The sequence below is a fragment of the Haemaphysalis longicornis genome, unplaced genomic scaffold, assembly GCF_048455015.1.
Source record: "Haemaphysalis longicornis isolate Haplotype H1 unplaced genomic scaffold, Haemaphysalis longicornis Haplotype H1 scaffold_1, whole genome shotgun sequence".
Classification (NCBI taxonomy): domain Eukaryota; kingdom Metazoa; phylum Arthropoda; class Arachnida; order Ixodida; family Ixodidae; genus Haemaphysalis; species Haemaphysalis longicornis.
Genome location: NW_027526203.1, coordinates 144,135,954 through 144,159,001, shown reverse-complemented (window position 1 = coordinate 144,159,001; position 23,048 = coordinate 144,135,954). Strand labels below are relative to the sequence as shown.

General features: G+C 49.4%; 1 non-coding gene across 1 annotated transcript; it reads left to right on the top strand.

The window, feature by feature from the left end:
- Positions 1 to 6,873: 6,873 nt before the first annotated feature.
- Trnat-cgu (transfer RNA threonine (anticodon CGU)) lies at positions 6,874 to 6,946 on the top strand. The gene has a single exon. It is a non-coding gene; the product is annotated as a tRNA-Thr (tRNA).
- The last annotated feature ends 16,102 nt before the right edge of the window (positions 6,947 to 23,048 follow it).

Below are 23,048 nucleotides of genomic sequence, written 5' to 3'. Positions count from 1 at the left end.
GCTGCGAGGATTGCCTCATGTGATAAGTGGTCAAAAGCCTTTTGCAGGTCAAGTGAGAGTACCGCAGAGTTATCTTTGGCAGGTGGGTGTTTTATTAAGTCGTGGTGGAATTGTAAAAGGGCATCCTGTGTGGAGAGGGCGGAGCGGAAGCCTAACATATTGAGAGGATATAGGTTGTTAGATTCTAGATAGTGGGAAATACGGTTGTAGATGACGTGCTCTAGCAATTTTCCAATGCAGGAGGTCAAAGATATGGAGCGGAGGTTGTGTATAGAGGATGGTTTACCCGGTTTAGGTATTAGCGTGATGTCCGAGTGTTTCCAGGCTGCTGGAAGGGTGCCTGACGTCCAGTGTTGGTTATAGTAATCGGTAAGCTGCGTGATGAGATCGTTATTGAGATGTCTAAGTATCGTATTTGTTACTTTATCGTGGCCCGGGGCTGTGTGCCGGCGTAGGGTTGATATGGCCGATTGCACTTCCTCTATAGTTATAGTGGAATCGAGGGCTGCATTTGGTGCTCCCATGTAGCAAGTTGAAGTGGGATTTGCGGGTAGCGTTTGGGGGATGTACAAGTCCTTCAGTGTTTTTATGGTTTCTTCCGGGGGTGTTTGGAGCGAATGGATTAATTGGGTTGTGCGGTGATGTGATTGTTGTTTGGTGTTATTGGGGTCTATAAGGCTACGAAGTATCTGCCATGCCTTTCTGGTTGAGAGCTGTCCTTTGAGGTCGTCGCAGAGGGAGTTCCAATTCGATCACGCGAGAGTTTGGGCATGCTGTTCTATTTGTGTTCGGAGGTGTGCTAGTTTGAGTTTGAGTGCTCTTTTGTGTTTGTGCTTACGCCATCGTTTTTCGATGCTGCAATAAGCTTCCCATAGGTGAGTAATGTGAGTGTCGGGGATTTTGGGGTCGATGAGAGAGGTACTCGGTTCTTTGGCGTGTAGGATAGATGTTATCCATGTTTCGAGCTCACTTTCTGTGTTAGGGGGCGGGATGTCTAGACTGTTGGTTCGGAATTGGTCCCAGTTGGTAAGGGTGTGTTGTTTTCGTGGGGGGCGTGTATGAGGGCTACAGATAATTTGTGTTCGAGTGATGAAGTGGTCACTTCCTAGGGATTGTGGAAGTGGGTTCCATGTGGCGTTGGATATGTTTTTCGTTATGGTTAGGTCGGGAGCTGTGTCCTTTTGCACGCTATTGCCTAATCTGGTGGGCTGTTGAGGGTCGTTATGCATTGTGAGTTGGAGTTCCTGTATAACTTCCCATAGTATTCTACCCTTTCGGGTGGTGCGTGTGTATCCCCATGCTATATGTGGCGCGTTGAAGTCGCCCAGAATGAGTAGTGGCTGGGCTTTGGAATGGTGTATGGCTTGTTGGAATAGCGCTTTGAAATTAGTATAGGTGGATTTGAGTGGGCTGTAGACATTCAAGACGTGTAAGTAGGTGCTAGTTGGTTTGGGACGTAAAAGAGTAATGAATACATGAGGGATGTCAGAGTTGAGCCTGTGTTGTTGGGTGGCTGTATTCCTGTGTACGAGAGTGCTTAGTTGGGGGAATCGAGTATCCTGATGGGCTCTGTAATTGAGAAGTTTGGTTGGCGCGTGTGTTTCTTGTAGCGCTATGAGGAGGGGCGTTTCGTCGAGTGTGGTGAGGAATGCCTGGAGGTTAGAGCGTTTGGTTCTGTACCCTCTGCAATTGCATTGCCATATAATTTGCGGCTTAGAATTCTTCGCCATGTTCTATGGGAGCATCTAGTGGGGTATGAGCTGAGGGAGGTCGGACGGGCTGCAGAATGGCTGCCTGCATCCAGTTTAGCATTTCTTGGTGGAGGTCGTGCACAGTGACTTGGATGGCTTTGATTTGTTCCGCGGTCTGATTTTTTAGGGCGGTAAAAGCGGACTCTACTTCTGTGCGTAGGGACGTAATCGCGTCATGTGTTACCGGGGCCGGTGGTGTGTTAGTTGGAGCGGATGTCCGTCTTTTGAGGGGGGGGGGGAGATTGCGACGAGTCATTGAGAGCGGGGGGCTGCGGATTGTTGAGGGAAGCACCACTATTAAACGTTCATAGCATGATTAGGCTCTCCTTAAAGGAGTACTGACATGAAATATCAAAGCTGAGATAACTATGCAAAAAGTTTCCTTTATAGACCCTTTGCAAAATACTATCAGGCATAGCGGACAAGCGGAAGGCCAGTCGAGCTACATTGCACGTGGCCTTGATGAAGGAAACAGAGCGATTGTGCCGGCTGCTCGGCTCAGCGCGCTCACGCATCGCCTAAGCTCGGAATTGACGGACTCGCAGTACTGGGGTACTTTATGATATGGCGTCTGCGTCGCGGGGATTGGTCTTTCATATATCACTGGGTGGGACACCAACCTCTCTGGTATACCGCGTTTGAGCGACGAGCGCATCCGTGCCATTTGCAAAGGCGGACGCAGCAGTGAGTCGGCATGACTCCTGCAGAACTCGTAACCGCATGTGGTGACAAAATCAAAACAGCAAGCAAAAGCCCAGAAACCTATCCGATCAGACTGAACGCCGAGGTGACTACGAGTGGCTCTAAGAGAGCGCCGCGCAGCCGCGATATATGATGGAGCCGCGTTTCCTTTATCATGGCCGACGTTTGCGAATGACCTCAGTGTTATCATCATGAAAGCTCGCGTATGTACTATGTTGCCAACTTTTCTGAAAAGGGTCTATAGATGAATATTTTAGTAGCAACCATTCAGTATAACACATTGTTACGAGGCGAGGATGCAGTAGAAAAATGTATTTGCAATACTCAAAACGCAAGAGGCTGGGTGCCGCTGGTACACACTGAGGGAAGCACAACCATCACACCTCGTCCTCTTCTTCCACGGGAACTCGTCGCACAATCCCCGTTCGTTTAACCTGTGGCAAATCCCCCCATAGTCACATAGTTTGTTATCGCCTGCCGGTGCCTCGTGTCATTATTCCCCGGCGGAACGAGCGCCATCGCGGCGCTATGGGGTTACAGCGTCCGACGGAAAATATGGCTTCAATCGTACAACATGTACAATGTCTGTAAAGTAGCGTGACTCGACGGTGTCGACGCCACAGGGGAGATCTCGTACGTTACGTCGGTAACTTGGCGCAAGACGCGAAAGGGACCACAGTAGCGGGGCAGAAGTTTTTCAGAAAGGCCGATACGGCGGGAAGGTTTCCACAGGAGGACAAGGGATCCCGGAGCGAAGTGCGCCACCCGATGTCTTCGGTCATAAACCGTTTTCTGGTCAGCTTGGGAGGAATAAAGCTGGTTTCGGGCAATGTGCCTAGCATGGTCAGCGCGAGCAATAGCGTCCCAGGCGTACTCCGATCGCACTGAGGGTTGGTCTGCCGACATAGGCATGAGGGTGTCCAGTGGTAGGGTTGGCTGACGGCCATAAAGGAGGTAGAACGGCGAATACCCAGCCGTATCAAGCCGCGACGAATTATAGGCAAACGTCACGTACGACAGCGAGTCGCGGTGATCAGCGGAAACGTAGCAATATTTTAAATCAATTTAAATCTTTGCATGCACTAGAAAGCTCCGAATAAATACCTTTTCGACACTGGCATAAGCAAGACGCGTGGAGAGCCTCACCATGGAATTCTCCCCAAACTGCTGACATTGGGGCTCCAGTGACTTAGCCAACACATTGGCTGCTGATGGTGCATGTTGCACTGCCTTGTGTATCATGTCACAGTTTTGGGACTGATATCGTGTGGCCCAGGTGCGTGCGACCACGGCCAGTCTGGCTGTGTCCGCTCACTCTAGCGCACGCGTCCAGTCTGACCATAATGCAACGAAAACAGTGACATCAACAACACCATTCTCTCAGGGCGGCCGCCTTGTTGTTCGTTTTGTCGAAGCTGCAACCGACACGAATAAACCGATCTCAAAACAATTATTTACCCTGTGGTCGATCATCTAATGTTCCATTCTATGATTCCTGGGCTGGTAGGCACCCATAGCAATGGGAAAAATGTAACACGAAAATTTCATAGTACTTTTTAAAATATTTACATAGGCACATGAACTGCGTGCTAATGGCCCTTTCTGCCAGTTGTTGCCGCCATCTGTCCACCATTCCTCAGCTGAGCATGAAAGACTGGTACAATAATGTGTCAAGTTTAGATTTCACAAATTCGCAAGCTTAGGGATTCACATTGAACTTTTTGTGATCTTTCTTGACAAGGATTTAAGCTATAACTACTCCTACCTGGCTTAGCTCATGCACAATGCTTAAGCTCCACGCACATGCTGTACTTGGTAGAGTTTCATTTACTAAAGCAATGCTTCCAGCCTCTCCCTGATGTGTCCGTAGTCCACCTCAAATTCTCTGCAGGAAAGCCAACTTTTAAATAAGGGTTGGCAGTCAAGAAAACCTCGGCAGTCAAGAAAACCAAGCGCAGGAAAGAAATACACCTTAAAGGAGCACTGACACGAAAATTTTGTTACACTTTTATTGCTTTTATCGATGCTTAATGGCCTGGCGAACCTGAAACAGCACTTCAAATACTTCAGCGCGCGATAGTTAGTTACATTGAACGGCCTGAAAATCGTTTGTTTCAAATTCCTGCGCTTTCATCCCGAACGGCGCATATGACAGACTCCCTGCCTGACCTCACCGATTTGTGCGTACGTCACCGGCGCCCGCTTGAGAGGGTGTTGCGCCCGCTCGCCGCTCGTGGGGCCGCGCGCATGAAGTGACGTCACGAGCTTTTGACGAGCGCAGCCACGTCACTTCTTTTGGCTCTCACTGGATGATGTCACGCTGATGTCCATTTGCTGAGTGCCGCTCCGCGCGCTGCTCCGTCGGCGCGATAAATGAGCTCCAATTAAACTATGTTCTTCGCGTCACAGGCCGCTCATATTTCACCCAGGGTCACTGATCGCCACTAGAGTTGCTGGATGGCGCTTCGAGCTCTCCGGCGCACGGCCGCCGGAAGTTCGAGCGCTCGTCCCGGAAGTCGGGCCGTTTCAGCATAGCGCATGCTACGCATGGGCTGGTTTCGCACGCATTCCGCCAAAAATGCCTGCTTGTTCCACCGTCAACTGTGCAAGCAGACCAGAGTAGTCGTCTGGGAAGACGTTTCACTTGGAAGTATTACAATATTCGGTACGACGTGCGTGATACGCAGCGAAACGCAAATGTCATATCAGTTTCGTTTTTAAGCTGTAGCTATTGTTACCCAGATTCCCTCGCTCTAAGCTGGATTTATACCGGCGTTGGGTGGCAAACTTATACCCAAGTTACACGGCGAAAGTAACCGCAGTTAAGTTTAACCGTGGTTACTAAACTTTAACCGCGGTTGTCGCAAACTGCGGTTTTGGATGTTACACGCGAAATTGCAAGTTTGGTGACCGCAGTCACTTGATTATGAGCGCAACAAATATAAATACGCACTTTTAACTTCACTATAACAAACAAAAGAGAAGCAGTGTAGACAAAAAGAAATATCGTTAAAGCATTCACTTCTGACACAAACGCAACGCACTCGTGCGCGGCGAGAAGAGGGGCCTCCGCAAAAGCTCGCAACCGGCTTGGTTTGCTTAGGTCTGTTCGGTGTTGGGAATTTTCAGCTTAGCATCGCAGTTGATATTTGACCACCGCTATCTCTACAACTGCGAATTACAATCCATAGCACAATTTTTCACCGCACTAACATCCATTTTCTCGCATGCGGAAGTTCTTTTCCGCGATCAGATTGATTTCGAAGAGCGGCGATGCGATAAGCTGTTGCTTCCGTGGTCTGGGCCGGTTCGGACCGCAAGCAGTGCCGTGTGGGCAGGCACGCCGGCGTGTTTACAGGCACGGCCGACGCGCGCGCCGATCGTTTCCAAGTGCTGAAAACGCTTCAAGATTGCCTGCTATATCCATTTTTGGCGGACGACGCGCGGAATTTACAAATTTAGCACGGCTTTTGTCGTATAGTTGATCGGGCGGATCGAGAAACGAGCCGCTGCTGACGGGCAGTCGCGCTGATTGACAGAGCGATGCAAAGAACGCAAGCGCGTCTTGGGGACAGCTTTGGGGCGCCCGCTATTTGAGAACCTTCGTCTCTTCCGAACGCCAGGTGATTTTTTTTTCGCCTCCGCTGATGCGCCGCCACTTACGTCCGAACTGAATTGTTCGATTTTGAGCACTGCGGCTGCGGAAACTGCGATTAGCGTGACTGAACTGGCCAAGCTCAGTTTGCGTTAACCATGGTTAGCGACGTAACCGCAGTTTCGTCTGTCGTGTAACGCAGCAAACTGCGGTTTTGTCTAACCGTGGTTAACTGTGCCCTTGTAACTAGTGCAGTGCAGTGGCTCTGCAGTGACCACTTTACTTACAACTGTTTTGACAGAACGGGCGCACGAACTCGGGTACAGCCTGACGCCGTGTACAGGTTGTTTTCTTTCTAGCATAAATCCCTAGCATAAGTTTTTAGCATAAATCCCGATAGAGCTGCGTCGTCTCTTCTCAAACCAAGACCCAAGTGACATTTTCGTTCTCCTTTGCAATTAAATTCTGCTTCATATTAACGTCCCATATTTCGGTATAGCATAAGTTGCGATCTGAACGCGATGTGTACAGCCAAAATGCAATAAAGTGAGAACAAAATGCCAAAATGCGCCAATGGGGACGCTTATCAGCGGTTGAGAAGCGTAGCAGACGACTGACTTCCGGGACGAGCCGTTGAACTTCCGGTGGCCGTGCGCGCGCCCGGCCGCGACCGCGGCGAAGCGCCATCCAGCAACTAAGTGGAGATCAGTGCCCAGGGTATTCTGTTGAGTGAAGGAAGCGAAATGTGCAATAATATTAACGCCAAAAATTGGTGTCAGTGCTCCTTTAACATACATACCCCAGAAAGTGGAGGGGAAAATGGCCCCGCCGGTAGCGTAGTGGTCATCGCACCAGATGCGTATTCTGGAGGTCGTGGGTTCGGATCCCACCCGGCGGGCATTTTTTCTCCACTTTCTTTCTGTCTTTCCAAATTCCTTCTCTGTTTCAATGAACTACCGCATCCTCCCCTTTGCTTCCCGAGGTTTTCTTGACTGCCAACCCTTATTTTCTGTCTTATTTCAATGAGCCCCTCATTTCCCATTCTGATTAGACCATTCCAACGAGGGCGCCGCCATCTTGCGTGCGCAGCGCCCTCTCGTAGCTAGCCGATTCGCTGGCTTGGGCGTTTGCTTCGCGGTGCATGGGCGCCAGCGGCGGATCGGCGAACTTTTCGTTGTAGCGCATTGTACGTTCTTTTCCGTAATATAATTTAAATGGGAAAGTTGTTGCATAGGACCAGTTTAAGTGATCAGGCTTAAATTGGCGGCTTTCTGGGCCGCGGTGGAGCTGAAATTCGCCTCGAGGTAGCGTGGTCCGCGGTGGGTAAACGATGCCGTGTCGAACATATGTTTGCAATACTTCGTCACAATTTTTTTGTTTGTGTGTCTGTGTCCGGGATCGCGTGTAGCGGGTATTTTGATCGCTTTACTGCAAAAACTGGTGTTTGTTAAAACGATCTAACTGTAATACGCTCGGCGTCCATGGGCAACAAGCAGAAGCGCGTGTCGACGTCAGTGTAACATACTTCTGGCTTCATATCCCTGCAGGGTTTAATGCAGGTTGTTTTGGGTGGACTGAGTAAGTATTTGGCATATTAAATAGTTTGTATTAAATATTATCGATATATCAACACTTCACCCTCAGCCAACCACTGTCGCCAACTATAAACAAAACTTCCTCTCTCTAGAATTTCAAGCTGCTTGGCAGTACTAAAGTACAGCATAAATAAAATGAACAACCCAGCTCTTGGAGAGAGTTCGCCGTTGGGCAACTTATTACTAAGCGTCCGCCGTTGGGCAACCAGACAAGCTTTTGCGTGGCTTTTATCTCGGCTTGATGTTGCCGACAAAGAGACATCATATTTGGGTAATAGACTGAACTCTTGGCTGAAGTGAGCGAGTGAACAACTTTATTTTGCCTGAGTCGGGGATGGGGGAAGAATGGAGGTGGAATCCCCTTCAGTAGTCCCCTCCCCCTTTCGCTCAGATTGGCTGGGGAAAGGGACAACCTAACCGGGTATGCTTGGAGCCAGGTTTGCCGCAATGTGACCGCAGCAGCAGTGGAGATGGAACTAATACCATCTGCGGCACAGGCAAGTTTCAGTTACCCATTTTAGTTTGGAAAGAAGGTAGAAGAATTTTCTGCCGCTACTCCAAGGTAGGAGTGTACAGAAAGAGCTCAGAAGAACAAAATTGCCAAAAATCTTGTGTGATATTAAGTGCGCAACTCACAAGCTGCTAGTCTGGCTCATTTGTTAGCAACATTTCATTAAAAAAAATTACGCCCATCTTCCCGCGAGGGAACCCTGATGTGATGCGACGCATCAGGGGGGAGCGTTTGGACTGACGCTGGTATTGGATTGCGTCAGTCCACTCGCTGAAGGGACTGTCGCTTCCATCACGTCTTCATCGGAAGAATAAAGTCAAGCACGCAGTCGTCAAGCAAAGTGACGCGAAGTCGAACGAGAGCGAGCGCTGACTGAACCGCCGTAGCGCGCTACCCGCTTTATATTCACAGCGCCGGAAGGAGAGGAGACAGCGGAGGAGATTCGCGCATGGGCGCACTCGCGCGACGGGAGCGGAGCGAAGCGAGCGAAGCGCGCGCACGCAACTGTTGTTTATGATAATGAGACAGAGTGAGAGTGTTGCGCACAGCTGTCGGAGAAAAGAGCGGAGAGAGAAGAGTCGCGCATGCGCAGGTGGCGTGCGGACGCCGCCGACGCCGACGCGGGAGGGACATGCCTCAGAGCAAGAGATGCGTCGCGTGTTTCCGTCTCCAAAACGCCGTAACACCAAAACTTCCGGTGACGTCACACAAAAATAAAAAACAAAAAACAAATACGTAGAAGCCGTTTATGCATTAAGTAGTAATAAGGATACTCATAAAAAGTAAAAATATTGCTGCATGTGTAAGCATTTGCATCGAAACGTTTCACGCATTAACGAAAGTGGGGCGGATGCGCCACGAGCGCCTACTAGTGGTAGCAGCAGTTATAAAAAAAATAATAATAATATAATAATAAACAGCGGGCGAGCGCGATCATCGTACAGGAGGCGATGGCGCGCTGCTTGTGTTTACATTCTCGAGTGACAATGGTTGTGATGGTTGTGATCGCATTGTTGTTCAGCAGTATGCCAAGCTTTTCACATGGACCATTTCAGTGTGGTTGCTTGCCCCGAGGCCCGTCGCCGAACCTGTAATTATCAATGTAATTATTAAGGGTATTTACTAATTAACAGTGAGCGGTAGCGGTATGGTAAAAATGCACACAGACTGCCTTCTGTGCGAGTTGTGAGCCGGGAAAGCTGCTTGGCGTTCCGAGTAGACGGAACGATATAAGCAAGGGCTTTCTCGAAATCCCCGTCACCTTATCTTCGCTTGATAAAGAGCGCATCCTGCACCTGTAGTAACTATTTTTAGTCAAGTTCACAAACAAAAACACAGCCTCCGAAAAAGTTGTAGTTCTGTGTATTTTATTTCTGAAATGCAAGGGCGGAAAGTACATTGCACGATTTCTTTCTCAGCCAGCTAACAAACGGTGATATAATCGCTGAGTTGGGACCATTTTTGCAGGGGCCGTGCTCACATTTCTCGAAATTTCTATTTCCCCAGAACGCGTATGTGTCAAAATTGGAAGGTTAGCAGCAAAAGCAGATAAAGAGAGCGTTAAAATTAAACTGCACCTGTTGACTGTCATTTGCGAACGGTTTTGTTTATTGACCGTACCATCTAACAGTGGTTCAGAGACCAGAGTCACGTCACTTTGTTGGTACAGTGTAGGGTACGGGGCATCTCATAGCACCATTCCCTAGTAGGCTGCATTGCAGGTGCTTAAAATATAAATTATAGCCTACATCTGAGAATGTAATTCCCAAAACCTGTGTCACCGAAATCATGCAGGTGCCACTGACAAAACTTTTTTCACTTATTCTCTACAACTCCAATGCCGCAATCTACCACCAGCTCAGCTCCAATTTCTAAAATTTCAGTAATTGGCGACAGTGCCAGTGTTTCAGTAAACTACTTATGTACTTTATTGCCGCTTTCCAGTTTTTGCTACAATTTGCGTAGACTTTTTGTCCCATTAATTGCAATTTTTGAGGTGAAGATGTGTGCTAGCAGTCCCTTTTTCTTATATTGATTTGATCAGTCGTGTGGGGACGCAAACCAAAAAAAAAATTGCACTTTCTAGCCACCTAATTGCATAGAGGTGATTCCTGTACAAGCTGGGTCAACTTTTCAAGTGTAGTCACAAGCCAGGAGCATCTTCTAGTGGTAACAAGGGCCGAGCACCAGGCTTGTACCTATTTTCTCAATAGGTGCCCGGCACCACCAAGGCACACGAATGCACATGGTGACTTCCACAGCAACGTTGCACACTCTACTCAGTAACCGCCTGTGGTAGGACATGCCGCCAGACTCTTCCTCCCTTCGGCAATGCGGTGTTGTAGAAGGCCGGGGCCCCACCAGATTGACAAAGGTCGGAAGCCCCTCGCAAGGGTAAAGGCAGCTTTCCAGGCGTGAGTTATCCTTTCAAAAGTCCGCACTCGACCAGGGACACCTGTACCCATTAAAGAAACCAGTGGGTGCCCGGCGGTGCGCAGATTCGAACCCAGTACTTCCCCCATATGAGGCAAGTGCAGTACCTCTGAGCCATCGCTGATGAGGCATAGCCACATTCCGTTTCTGCAGTGCACTGCAGAAAAGTTGTGTCCACGTAATCCAGGAACACACTGACCGCCAGACTCATAGGCTTTTCTGCAGAGGGTTTTCTGACACCAGTGCTTAAGGCAGTTGCAGACTGCCTCTGTATTAAGTTTAAAAGGCAAAACGAAAATGCACAATCCCCATGAAAACAAGGTGAAAGTGATGCCGTATCTTCATAAGCCGTCGCACAACATAAAGAAAATTATTTCATGGCGCAGTGTTCGAGTAGTGTTTTCCGCACCATGAAAGCTGTCCAGGCTGTGCACGCACATTGAAAACGCCAATACTGGGAGAGCTGGCAAAGGTGATGGTGGAGGTGTGGGTCCTATACAAAAATTACATTGTTGTGTTCATGAGAAGCACCAACTTCACAGTCTCAAGCCCTGGCATGTTCTCTCACCGCGGCTTCATGGCTGTAAACAAGAGGTGTGCTTGAGAAGCAGCGGCTTTACAGCCCGAGGGCCTCACATGAATCCATTCCAGCGTACTACATAAGTCTGCAATTCTTGCCGTAGCCTTCTAGTCAGAAGCAACAGCCCACCTCTGCAAAGGAGCAACATTAGCACCTCGAAGGACTGACATCAAACCATTGCAACCTGCTGGGCAACCGGTTCCTATTCTTACTGCAGCTGTACAGCCAGAATATTCTTGAAATGCAGCAACATGAAGCGCTAAGGTCCCGAGTTATTCTGATATGCCGCATCATTTTCTATTTTTACAGCAGCTGCATAATCAGATGCAACTGTGTATGCTTCAAAATCAGTGACACATCACTCTAAAGCCCCTCCAACTCGTCATAGTCGCTAGAACAATAATAACTTCCAAGTGTATGGAAGAGGTGTTGAATCTAAACAAACTAAATATTTATGGGAAGTCTCTGAAAAAATTGTACCACTTGGTAGAATAATGGCTCTATCGTTGTAAGGGGACGCTGGACACCTGACTGTTTGCCAATACACTTTGTAAACTCCTTTGGAAAAATTTATACTCTACTGTTAAACTGCACAAGCACCAAAATGTAATCATGAAACTCCAGCCATCACTATGAAGCACAATTTCAAAAGCACATTTTTATTGCTCACGAAGGTCATTTTACAAACTCTGAAGAAAAATAAAGGAAAGATAAACTGCTGGGTTCATTTCTCAGAAATGCACTGCACAATTCCAAAATAACTTTAATAGCTGACGACACTTCAGACAGAATCCAACACTGCCAACAAAATAACGGCAATTTGAGATCAGTACACCCTTAGTCGGCCCCTTTGATGCCACTTTCATTAGCAACGAGAACAACGAACCAGCAGCGTAGCAGGCATAATGAAACACTGCGTGTAAGTGGATTTTTAAAACCAATTTATCAAAAACACGTGAAGTAATGCCGCGGGGCCACATACTTTCAGCTTTCTGCAATGACGGGGTCCAAATCCAGCAATGTCTTTGGTTCCTTTTTCATAACTTGTAAAGAATACTACTGTAGTGTCCTATGTAGTGGCGCTGTCATCCCGTACTCCAGAAACACAGCCGCGTGTGGAAATTGCGGCGCACAAAACTGACAACTGTCAACCTCCGTAGCCCGCGGTTGAACCTGCTTCACGTGTGGCCGCCTCGAGGTCCCTTTCAACAGTACTGTCGAAGTTTGCGTCGCGGGTGTGGAAGAGTCGCCGAAATTGTTCCAGAGGAAGACGCTGAGAGTGTCATGAACATTCTTACTGTTCACACTGATAATTAAGCGTACGGGTGTCTACTTTGATGTCGGGGTTCAACCTGTTTCTCTGGCATCACCCCGGCACATCATAAAATTTTTAGTGGACACTGACTCAGCTGTATCGATAATGGGAGAACAAAGCTTTCAAAACCTGTTCAGAGACCAAGCTGAGCTGAAGAAATCGCAACTAACATTACTGAATTTTTCACGTCGACAAATTCCTGTGCGTGGACAGTTCCCTGCCCTCACTGTGCACAAATCGGAAACAGCTGTAGTGACTTTCCACATTACCCAAGTGGAACATCACTTCTGGGTATTGATGCCGTACAAGCTTTTGGCCTCCAGATTGTGGGCACAGAATTACACTGCCTTACTGTGGCCAAACATTGACACAAACCAAGTAAAACGTTGACTAGGCCCCAAAATGCATCCACAGCACAACAAGTTGTCACCGCCCACCACTAAACCACGCGAGCCTGAAGAAATAGTGTCTCTGGTGACGTCTGTACGTCAAGATGAACTGAGACAAGCGACAGTGGAGGATAACAGTCTACGAGAAGTTTCCCGTTACGTGCAGACATCGTGGCCGCCCCGCAAGAATCAGGCACCTAAGCTGACTCCATACTATGAAGTCCAAAAGGAGTTGACAGCAGTTGGTGGCATGCTCTTCCGTACTAAGCGCATCGTAGTTCCTGTCAAGCTCACAGCAACTTTTGTCCAGCTGGCTCACAAATCCCACCCTCGTATCGTGAAAACCAAACAATGCCTACAAGAGAAGTATGATGGCCAGGGTTAGTCAAACATGATGAAACAGCTATCCGCAGTTCCGTTTGTCAGCACGCGGAAAAAAGTGCCAAGATCTCACCCACACCACTTTAGCCAATTCCTCTTCCTGACAAACCTTGGGACAAGATAGCTATTGACGTTGTTGCTCCTTTTCAGCGTGCACCTGGAGACTACCGATTTGCCATTTAAGTAGTTGATTATTTTTCAAAATGGCCAGAAGTGGCTTTTTGCACTGACGCTACCACTCACACGGTGACGAAGTTGCTTCTAGCACTCTTCGTACGTGAGGGTTACCCTACTGAAATAGTGTCTGTTCATGGTCGACTTCACATCAAGGGAATTTGAGTCCTTCCTTGAAGACCGTGAATCAACCACATCTTTTCTGCCGTGTACAACCCACAGGCAAGTGGTCTTGTTGAGATTTGATCGTATACTGAAGTCATACATTCAACTGGCTCTGCTCGAGCAGCGTCCAGTGAAGGAAACTGTGACTGAGTACTTGGGAGTATACAGAGCCACCCCTCGCACCACCACCGGTCTCTCCCCGGCCGTTCTTCTACATGGCCGACACATGAGAACTTCTTTGGACGTCATTGGTCCGCTGACAGCCGACTTCAGCACAAATCCTTCACGGGAGATGAGCCCGCTAGGAAAAAGAGTCCCAGAGTGTGAACGAAAAAGTAAGGCATACGCTGAGCAACAGCGAGCTGCAAGAGTCCCCAAATTCCAAGTTGGCACCTACATACGAGTGAAGAAACCAGTTCCTGGGCCAGTTCCTGGCTCCAAGTTATGGACCACTATTAAAAATCCTCAAAAAAATTGGCCGCTGGTCCTTCTATCTGGAAGACGGTCTAACTTGGAACGCTTCACAGCTATCAGCGGTACCAAAAGAGGCATCACCAGGGCAAGAAACTAAGGACAACTCTTGCACGTACAACATGCCCCTGTTGACGGACTACCAAAGTACAGCTGCACCATCGAAGACTTGGATCACTGCACCTGGGGGTCCGCCACAAACACAATCTGCGAGTTCATCCGCAGATCAACTTGAGTGTTCACGCGCTGTACCATCACATGTGCCACCGAGCCCACCACAGCCGCAAGGTTCGCAGCCACAAAGTCTGGCTCCAGGCTCTGGCACTGAGGAGTGCAGTGTACCGGTAGAGGGAAATGGACTCAATGCCAGGGCCACCACCTGACCGGCCCAGGAGAAATCGCAGACCTCCAGTGCACTTCCAAGATTACGTGCAGTGATTCGACAGCTGTCAGGGCTCATACAGACAGTGACTGTATTGGTGATTTCTGCACACAAACAGTGACCGTATTGGTGATTTGTGCAGACAGGACTGTCTAGTCTAATGATTGTTTGTTCCCCGGGAGGGAAAGATGTAGTGGCTCGCAGATGCACCAGGTGCCACCATATTATCCGTAGATGCCAACATGTGGCACCACCTCTGTAATATGCGTACACACACACACACACACACACACACACACACACACACACACACACACACACACACACACACACACACACACACACACACGCACACGCACACACACACACACGCACACGATGTGCAGTGCAGTGCATCTATACAGCCGACATAACTACTTATGCTTACGAACAACCATAGTCCATAGCAGTCATGAAACACTCTATATAACGCCAGCGCATTTGATTACCTGAACAATATTCGCGCTCGTTCATAGTGCTTTGTTTGTAAGATACGCAGTCTCAGACGATTGTGTACAGGATAAAAACGCATCGTTGCTCCGATTGTACTACCGCCCAGAGCAACCTGCCAAACCACTCCGTAAAGGATACCTTCCGTTGTCATTAGAGTGAACTAGAATGTGAGTTGTAACACCAGCTACGTAGGCCTCACGTTTAACGTCGGGTGAGCCCATGTTCACAGCCAGAAAAAGAACCCTTGTAGCTTGTCACCACTGCTGTCGTAGAACAAAGCCACTCAAATTCCATCAGGGAGATTTTACACAGACACACATCACACCAGCAACAAATAAAGCCAGGACGTTCTCGGCAGGAGATAGGTGACGACGCTACGAGTAAAAACAGCCCACCACGACTTCCTCACGCACAAATGACGACTTGGCAAGACACACACGGCGCAGACGACTTTAGAGCCTTATGATGCACTACATTCGTACAGTTCCTACACAAACTTCGTGGGACGAATCGCACACATCAGAAAACGCCATTGTTTCTTTTTTTTTTTTTTTTACGGGTGCTTTCTACCACTAGTGCCACTAGTAGGCGCTCGTGGCGCATCCGCCCCACTTTCGTTAATGCGTGAAACGTTTCGATGCAAATGCTTACACGCGCAGCAATATTTTTACTTTTTATGAGTATCGATCCTTATTACTACTTAATGCATAAACGGCTTCTGCATATTTATTTTTTGTTTTTTATTTTTGTGTGACGTCACCGGAAGTTTTGGCGTTACAGCGTTTTGGAGACGGAAACACGCAGATGCGTCGCATCTAATAATGCGTAAATTAGTGGTAAACCCGCACGCGCGATGCCTACAGAGCGTAGTCAAGGCAAAGGAGCAGCCGCGCCAGGCCCACCGTGATCGTGCGCACACTCCAGAGAGGGGAAAGGCGGTCCGCGCGCCGCGGCCACTGAGTCCGAGAGTACGTTTTCCTCTCGCCCGATGGAAGGGCCTCTGTTCTGGCAGTCTTGGGGCCATAGGGAGCTTAAGAGGGTTCAACGCTGGTCGACCACTCTCGACATGTCGAAGGCACTCGAGTCACGGCCCGGGGGTTAAAAAGAAGGTCCCTACCCAGGCAGCGCAGGACTGTTCGGCCTAAATCAAGCCGGTGTTCTTTGGCCGGTGTTCTTTGGCCGGCTGCCATTTTCGGCCCGTGCCCAAATGTGGGCCTTTTGGCCGTATACGGCCGTACTCTCATGGCTGTCCAACGGCCATTGTCCGTCGGCCAGTCGACCGGCTTACGTTCATACGGCCAGATTCCAGCCGTAGGGCTCCGGCCATTCCAAAGCCACCCGTGTACGGTTGAAGTACGGCCACCGGAGTACAGCCGAGATGCGGTCGTTGGACTCCAGCCGGACTAAAGCTGCCGGAAATACGGCCGTGCGACGGGCATTGGAGTTCAGCCACAGTGCGTTAACTGTACTGAGGCCGGTCACTGCATGCCGCGCAAGCAGATGACTCATTCGTGCTGTGCAGCAGCACAAACCTAGCATTTTGGGTCCAATGCAGCCACATCAAAGTGAGCCCGCGCGCAACCACCAGCCGTCCAGCCTTCATCGCAGCCATGCTTAATTATCACCGTCAGTTGACACCAAAATTCATTTAATAAACAGTGCTCACAAATCGTCGTTCCTTTAATTGCTGTGCCTTTTTTACTGTCGAATACAGATAATATTTAGTTCTTTGTAGAGCTGGAATAGATGTATTGTCCATGTCCTGATATCTTCTGTGGGGCGGCTTACCTGCAATAAACGGGGTATTAAAGGGGGGGGGGGGGCGAGAGGCTGTGGAATTTCACAAAGATGAAAGTGCCCGTTTTAGCCAATTTAAGTTAGGACAATCTTCCTGACACTTTCATGCTCTGACTAAATTAACTATTTTTACAACAGTTGCTTGGCCACTTTTGTTGTATATAAAAGCGGCGCGAATGCCTTTATGAAGCGTTTTGGTACTCCACAAAAACAGAGGGGCATTCAATATAATTTCCTTCACGCAGAAAGTATGTCCAGTATTTGGCCATTTTTCTTGCAAAGAAATTTTCTACTTGATCAGCTTTTCTTATGATATTTTACAGGGCTGATGATAGGAGAGATCTAACAAGTGCTTTCATTTTCAATCTATTTTTTTATGTCGTTTTCATGAGTTACGTGCACCCCCCTTAATAGCCCAAAAGAACTTAGTTTTCCTCTAACGTCGTACCACGATAGAAAAATTCTAGACGCGTTGTGAATGACGCCTTGCTTCAGGTGGCTGCAGTTGTATACCTCTGTGTTCTCGCAAGGAAAGGCGTAAGACTAGAGTTTCATAGTTTGTTTGAAGCCAATAACATAGCAATGGTAGTATTCATACAGCAAACCTTGCATACTGCAACGAATAAAACAATAAATATTTCATTGATCAAGTTTGAGTGCTTAAAGGGGCACTGACACAAAATTTTGAAGGCGAGATAACTTCGGAGATAGATTGGTGGGAACACATATACATCATCTGCAAAATATCAGTGGCGAATACAGCCTAGAACATATTTAAAATCAATTTTGAAGTGTGCGAAACGCAACCGAGCAGCCAGCAGAGGACCACGCGCAATTGTAAATAAACAACATCCAAACACGTCACGAGTTTGTGTTTGCCGCTTCCGCACTACCGGCGTTTTTTGCCGGTTCGCCCGGCTCGCCGCTCCAATCGGAGGGCCGGAGGGCGGAGCTTCTGCTCTCGAGAACGAACGACCCGATCGTTGGCGGCGGAGGCGCCGTGATTTCGTCAGCTAATCGGGCAGCTGGCCGCGACCAAAGTTTTACAGCGATTCCAGGCACTCTGTTTCTATTACTGTTTATTACCATTGGATGCGAAAACGCGCCGGAGGCACGAAAAGCTCACTGAGCTAGCCGCACGGTCGCTGTGCAGGCGGCGGCCACGGCCGCGAAGTGGCCCAGGCCGGCGCAAGTAGCTCGAGTGATAGCTTGTTACCGCTGCACGAAATTGTCCCCAAGTCCCGACCATGGTGGCTTACATGAGAAAGGAGTTAATGATGCGATGGCGGGTTGCATTAAAAATTGTCATCTGCACCGCTTACGAGAGCGGCACTCGAATATCCGCCGCAGTGCTGAGCCGGACACATCTGTAGGCGGACCTGTAGGCAGACCGGCCGGCTGCTCCCAGCGCGCGTCTTGCCACCCACCGTCTCGAGCGTCGCGCGTCGTTCTTTAGCCGCGGTAGCATTTGCACTCGCAGCGCCTGCGTCACATCCACGGTCGCTTTTTAATTAAGCGCCTCACGAGATCAGTACGTGGGGGCATTCGCAGAAACCAACGTTTTTAGATTAGGTCAGAAACTGCCGTCGATGCGGATTCGACAGTGCTACGGCGGCTCTGCTCTGTGATATCCCTCCGACGGTCACGTGGTCAGCTTTGTTCACACAAAATCCACAAAATCCATCGTTTCGCGGCACTCGCTGAAACCGAAACTGCGACTGGCCGCATTAAAAATGCCTCTAATTAAACAACCGTCGCACGCTGAAGCAAATGAGGTTTCTACAGGTTATAAGTAGGTCACTAGCTACTTATCGCAACAAAAAAAACAAGATGCAAAATTTTTGTGTCAGCCATGAAGAGAAAACAAAAGTTTGTTTTATTCGAAAGATTAGGTGTTTCATAGTACCCCAAGCGCTTTCCCGGAAGCAAATGATGCTTTATTCACTGAGAAATAAGGCAATTTAAGCCAAAATTTTAAATCTCCCGCTAAAATTGAACATTCCGTGACGTGTACAATGGCGTCTTAGAGCCGGTCCATGAAACAGATACTTAGTATGTCGACTCCATATAGCACCCACACGCGGGAGTCGATCGAGACGGCGGCCATTTTAAAAATACTAGTAAAACCTAGTGCACCCGCAGCCCTAGTCATGGAATCGCCTGATCCGGAGAAAAAAACTCTCGCCGAGGAGCTCGGGCTTGCATTTAACAACCTCACACCACTAAAACGCTCAATGCTTCTAAGTGCACGAGCGGCAAGAGTTGTGGGATACGCGGTGGACGGGAAAGCGACCATTCCGCGATAGCCACAACAGACGAACGCCCAGCCGTCGGCACCGCTGCCTCGTCAGTCCCGTCGCGACGGACGAATATACATAGACTGGTACGTATGTGCCGTATTTTGATTACGGTTAATAATAGTTCAATTTCAGTAGCAGTATCACTTATGCCAGTTGGCCGGTGTCGTGTATGGAAAGCCGTTCGCGCGAGCTCTCTGCTTCGACCAGAAAGATACGAGCGTCAATGCGCGGTGTTTACGGCATTTTTTCCCCAAGGTCAGAGCGATTTGACGAAGTCGGCGAAGAGCGCCATCATGTCCCAGGAGTGAGCTAACGTAAGGGTCCCTGCCGCAATCACTTCCTCGGAAATGAAGCGAGCACACTCGTACTTCCTTTAGCTCTCTTTCTCCTCCGTTTGCAAAGTTCACAAAACGTAGCCACTTGCTTCACCTAGGTTCGTCGTTGGGCAGCACATGAAAGGAGATCTCCTCACCGGCGGGGATGTCGCACTCCCTCGACGATTTGCCCGTACTACATGGGCATTTCAAAACGCAGCAACGAAATTTCATTGTAAAGTACTCGAACAAACTGAAGTTTTCAGTGGTTGTAAACTGGAAACGAGCTCGTAACGACAGCAGCAAGCCAACACCATTCGAAACTTGCGCGACGACTGGCACTATCTCGTCGCTTCTTGCTGTTCCTTACTCCCCTCGTTTCTATTTTTACCTTTGCTGGTTGGCGATATGACGGCCAACCTCCTGTGAAGGGATTACGATACGAAGCAAGGTCGCGGATGTGCGTGCTCGAACGGTTCGTTGGCCCCGAAGAGCCTCGAACGCGAAAATTCGTCTGCGCGACGGCGAGATGTCGAGCTCGGCCGGCGCTAGTTTCGTACGCATTGGCGCACATGCTTACGAGTTCGTTCGGACCTTCAACCGTTTACTCCACCGTTCTTTGTCATAAAAAGAATGTGCAGTATCTTTCACGGGCATTTAGCTCGCTATGCAAACTGTAAGCCCTGCCTAACATGCGTTTGCTTTTGCCGGCCTCCGCCAATCGCAGAGCATTCCCAAGTGACATCACAGGTTCTGTTGCGGAAAATGAGCTGGTGGGTCGCATGGTCATTTCCTTTTTTCCTAATTATGTAGCTTATTTGAGCGAAGTTTGCGTTATAAGTGGTGTCGTTATGGTTCTAACGAGGCAATCTTTCGAATGAACCAAACTTGTGTTTTCTTTTCACGGCTCCTTTAAGGTTCTCAACCCGCAGGAGGTGAACTAGCGGCTCCACAAGTTTATTTATTTATTTATTTATTTATTTATTTATTTATTTATTTATTTATTTGATACCTGTTTCCCTTTGCATGCATTACAGCAGGGAGATAGATAACACTAAGTATCAAATATGGGACCAAATAACAAAACATTTCCACAAAGCGCGGTGAAAATCGTCTTTATAAACAGTTGGTACAATCATACGTGAAAGATAGTTACACTCTCGTATTGATTTAAGATTAAATGAATCGCGCAAGGCGTCACCTCTAAAGGAAAGTTAATAATTTGCTTTAAGCTAGCGGTCCCACTTTGGGATATGTAGAATGGCGCTTGGATGTACTCCTTCCCTTGTATTCAAGTTTTCCAATGATAGATATTACGAAAAAATTTCAACCTGAGGTTTCGTCTCTGATATTTCTCGTATTACCATTAAAGTTTACTTTTACTATCCCTCATGCTAACTTGACAGTGCCAATTACCTAATACGAATTGTACTGCCCTATTCTGTATGTTTTCGAGTGTATCAACCAGCTCTTTGGTGTAGGGATCCCAGAAAACACATGCGTAGTCCAACATTGAGCGCACATGAGTAAATTACGGTTGTTCTTATGGTAGATAGAGGTTCGCGAAAATTTAATCTCAGAAAGCCAAAAACGCGTGCAGCCGTAACTTTTGTGTTGTGAACGTGCCTGTAAGGTCCACTTGTGAGATTAGCGGCCAGGTGCCCGGGCTGCGCGTGAGAACGCGCCGCTCTGTCTGGCGACGTAGCACTGCCGACACTGCGCTGCAACCACCGCTAATTCGTCGCGGCGTGCGCGGGAGACGGATTGTCTGGCCCTCCGCATCCCTCAAGGATAATCCCCCATTGAGAAGGCAGACTGCGGCGCCTGATTCCAGGAACGCCTGCCGGACCCGCTGGGATTACCGGCGTGTCTCTATTGTCGCGCCCTGGTCAGCATGACGCACGGTCGCCGTCTTTCCCGCTTCCCCCCCCCCCCCCCCCCCCCCCGCGGGGTCGCTCGAACTTGCTCGTCTACGAGCGTGCCGTTGACCCGAAGGTGGCGGCGCCTCAATGAATATTCCCTGGCGTGCTGAGTGACAGCTGTCTACGTGTATTTGGGCACGCCCATACGCGTGTACGAACGCTACAGGGGCGTTCCCGAGAGAGGGTGATCTCGAGGTTATATAAGACCCAACTTGGCCGTTGGAAAGGGTTCTTGTCTGAGCGCTGAGCTGGCAGTTCCCGGCGAGACAAGGAGTCTCGACCGTCAACGCTAGGTTGGGATTTGTGAGCCCCCTAGTCGAGGTTAAGATCGCGTCGGAGGTTTAGGGTGCAGCGCCGCACCGGGCAACTAGACGGATCTTGCGGCGAGACAGGGTCTCGGCCGTTGTTTCTCGAGCGGTTTGTGTACGCTCCGAGAGTAGGAGAGTTAGACGAAGTTGAGGAGCTCGAGTGATTTGTGCGCACTCGGAGCTAGCGTCTAGCCGAAGTTTGAAGTTTTTCTTTTTATTTCTCATGTACCCAGTTTTCATACTGTAAATAGCTGTACATAAACTTCCGTTTCACTTAATCAACTTCAACGCCTCGAGTTCGTCAATTCGACCGCCATCTTCAAGAACTTCAACACGATCGCCCAGCCAGCCTCCTGCCAAATCAACCGGAGCCCGGGCGATTGGGTTCCTGATCGACACCGGACTTCGGGGAAACGATCTTCACTGGCGCAGTCGACAGGATTTGGCAGAAGAGAACACCAGGCCACAGCCAAGGGCAGCAAGCGGACGCAAGCCCGTCTTCATCGGCACCAGCCGAGCTCCGCGCGGTGTGGAGCGGCAGAGCCAAGCCAGCGCACGGGGCCAACGACGCGGCAGCCGACCACCGGAGGTGCGGGTGAGTGGGATTTCTTGCGCTTCGTTGTGGCGGTGTAGGCTGAGTCTGGGGTTGCATGTAGTCACGCGGAGCATGCAGACGAACATGGCGGAAGGAGACGGAAATGATCAGACAGACGAAGTGCCACCTCAAGGAGGCTCGGCAGCAGGAGGATCTCCCCAAGTGGAATCCGAGGCACTAATTCTCAGACGAATGGAGTTGGAGTTTCAAGAGCGAAGGGAGAAAGCAGAGCGCGAGGCGGCGGAGCGCGAGAGAAAAGAAGCGCGCGAAGCGGAGGAAAGGGCGCGAGAATTTAAGGAGCGCATGCAAAAGCTGAAGCTCGAATCTGAAGAGCGGTTGCGAAGGTATGAGCTGGAGCTGGAGCGGAGAAGGCAGGCGCCCTTGCGCTCGGACACCCGCGAGCAGAAACAATGGGGCACAGATCCAGCTAGCTGTATAGCGAGAGCAAAGTTGAATGGTTCCGGCCAGTGTTTGGAAGTTGGACTTTGCGATGACAAAGCAAACAGCCGTGACTCCCTACACGAGGCTGGCATTTCCGCCGTTGTCGAACGCGTGGAGACGGACATTGGGATGAGGAGCGACGAAGTAAGCGCGTCCGGGGATACCGTAGAGCGGTGTAATGAAGTGATGCTCGAACATGACGAGCAGCCTCGCAGGCAAAGTTTGGGGACGGAGCTGCAGCGCATAGGGCAGAACCCGTCGAGCGGGCCCAGTTATGCACTGGCAGCAGAGTTGAATGAAGCCAGCTCGTTTTTCAATTTGAAGCCACGCGAGGACGAGATAAGCGGCCGTGGCTGCGCACGGGAAGCGAGCGGATTCGCCGTGAACAGCTGCATGGAAAAGGAGGCGAGCACGCGGAGTGTTCAAGCGAGCGCG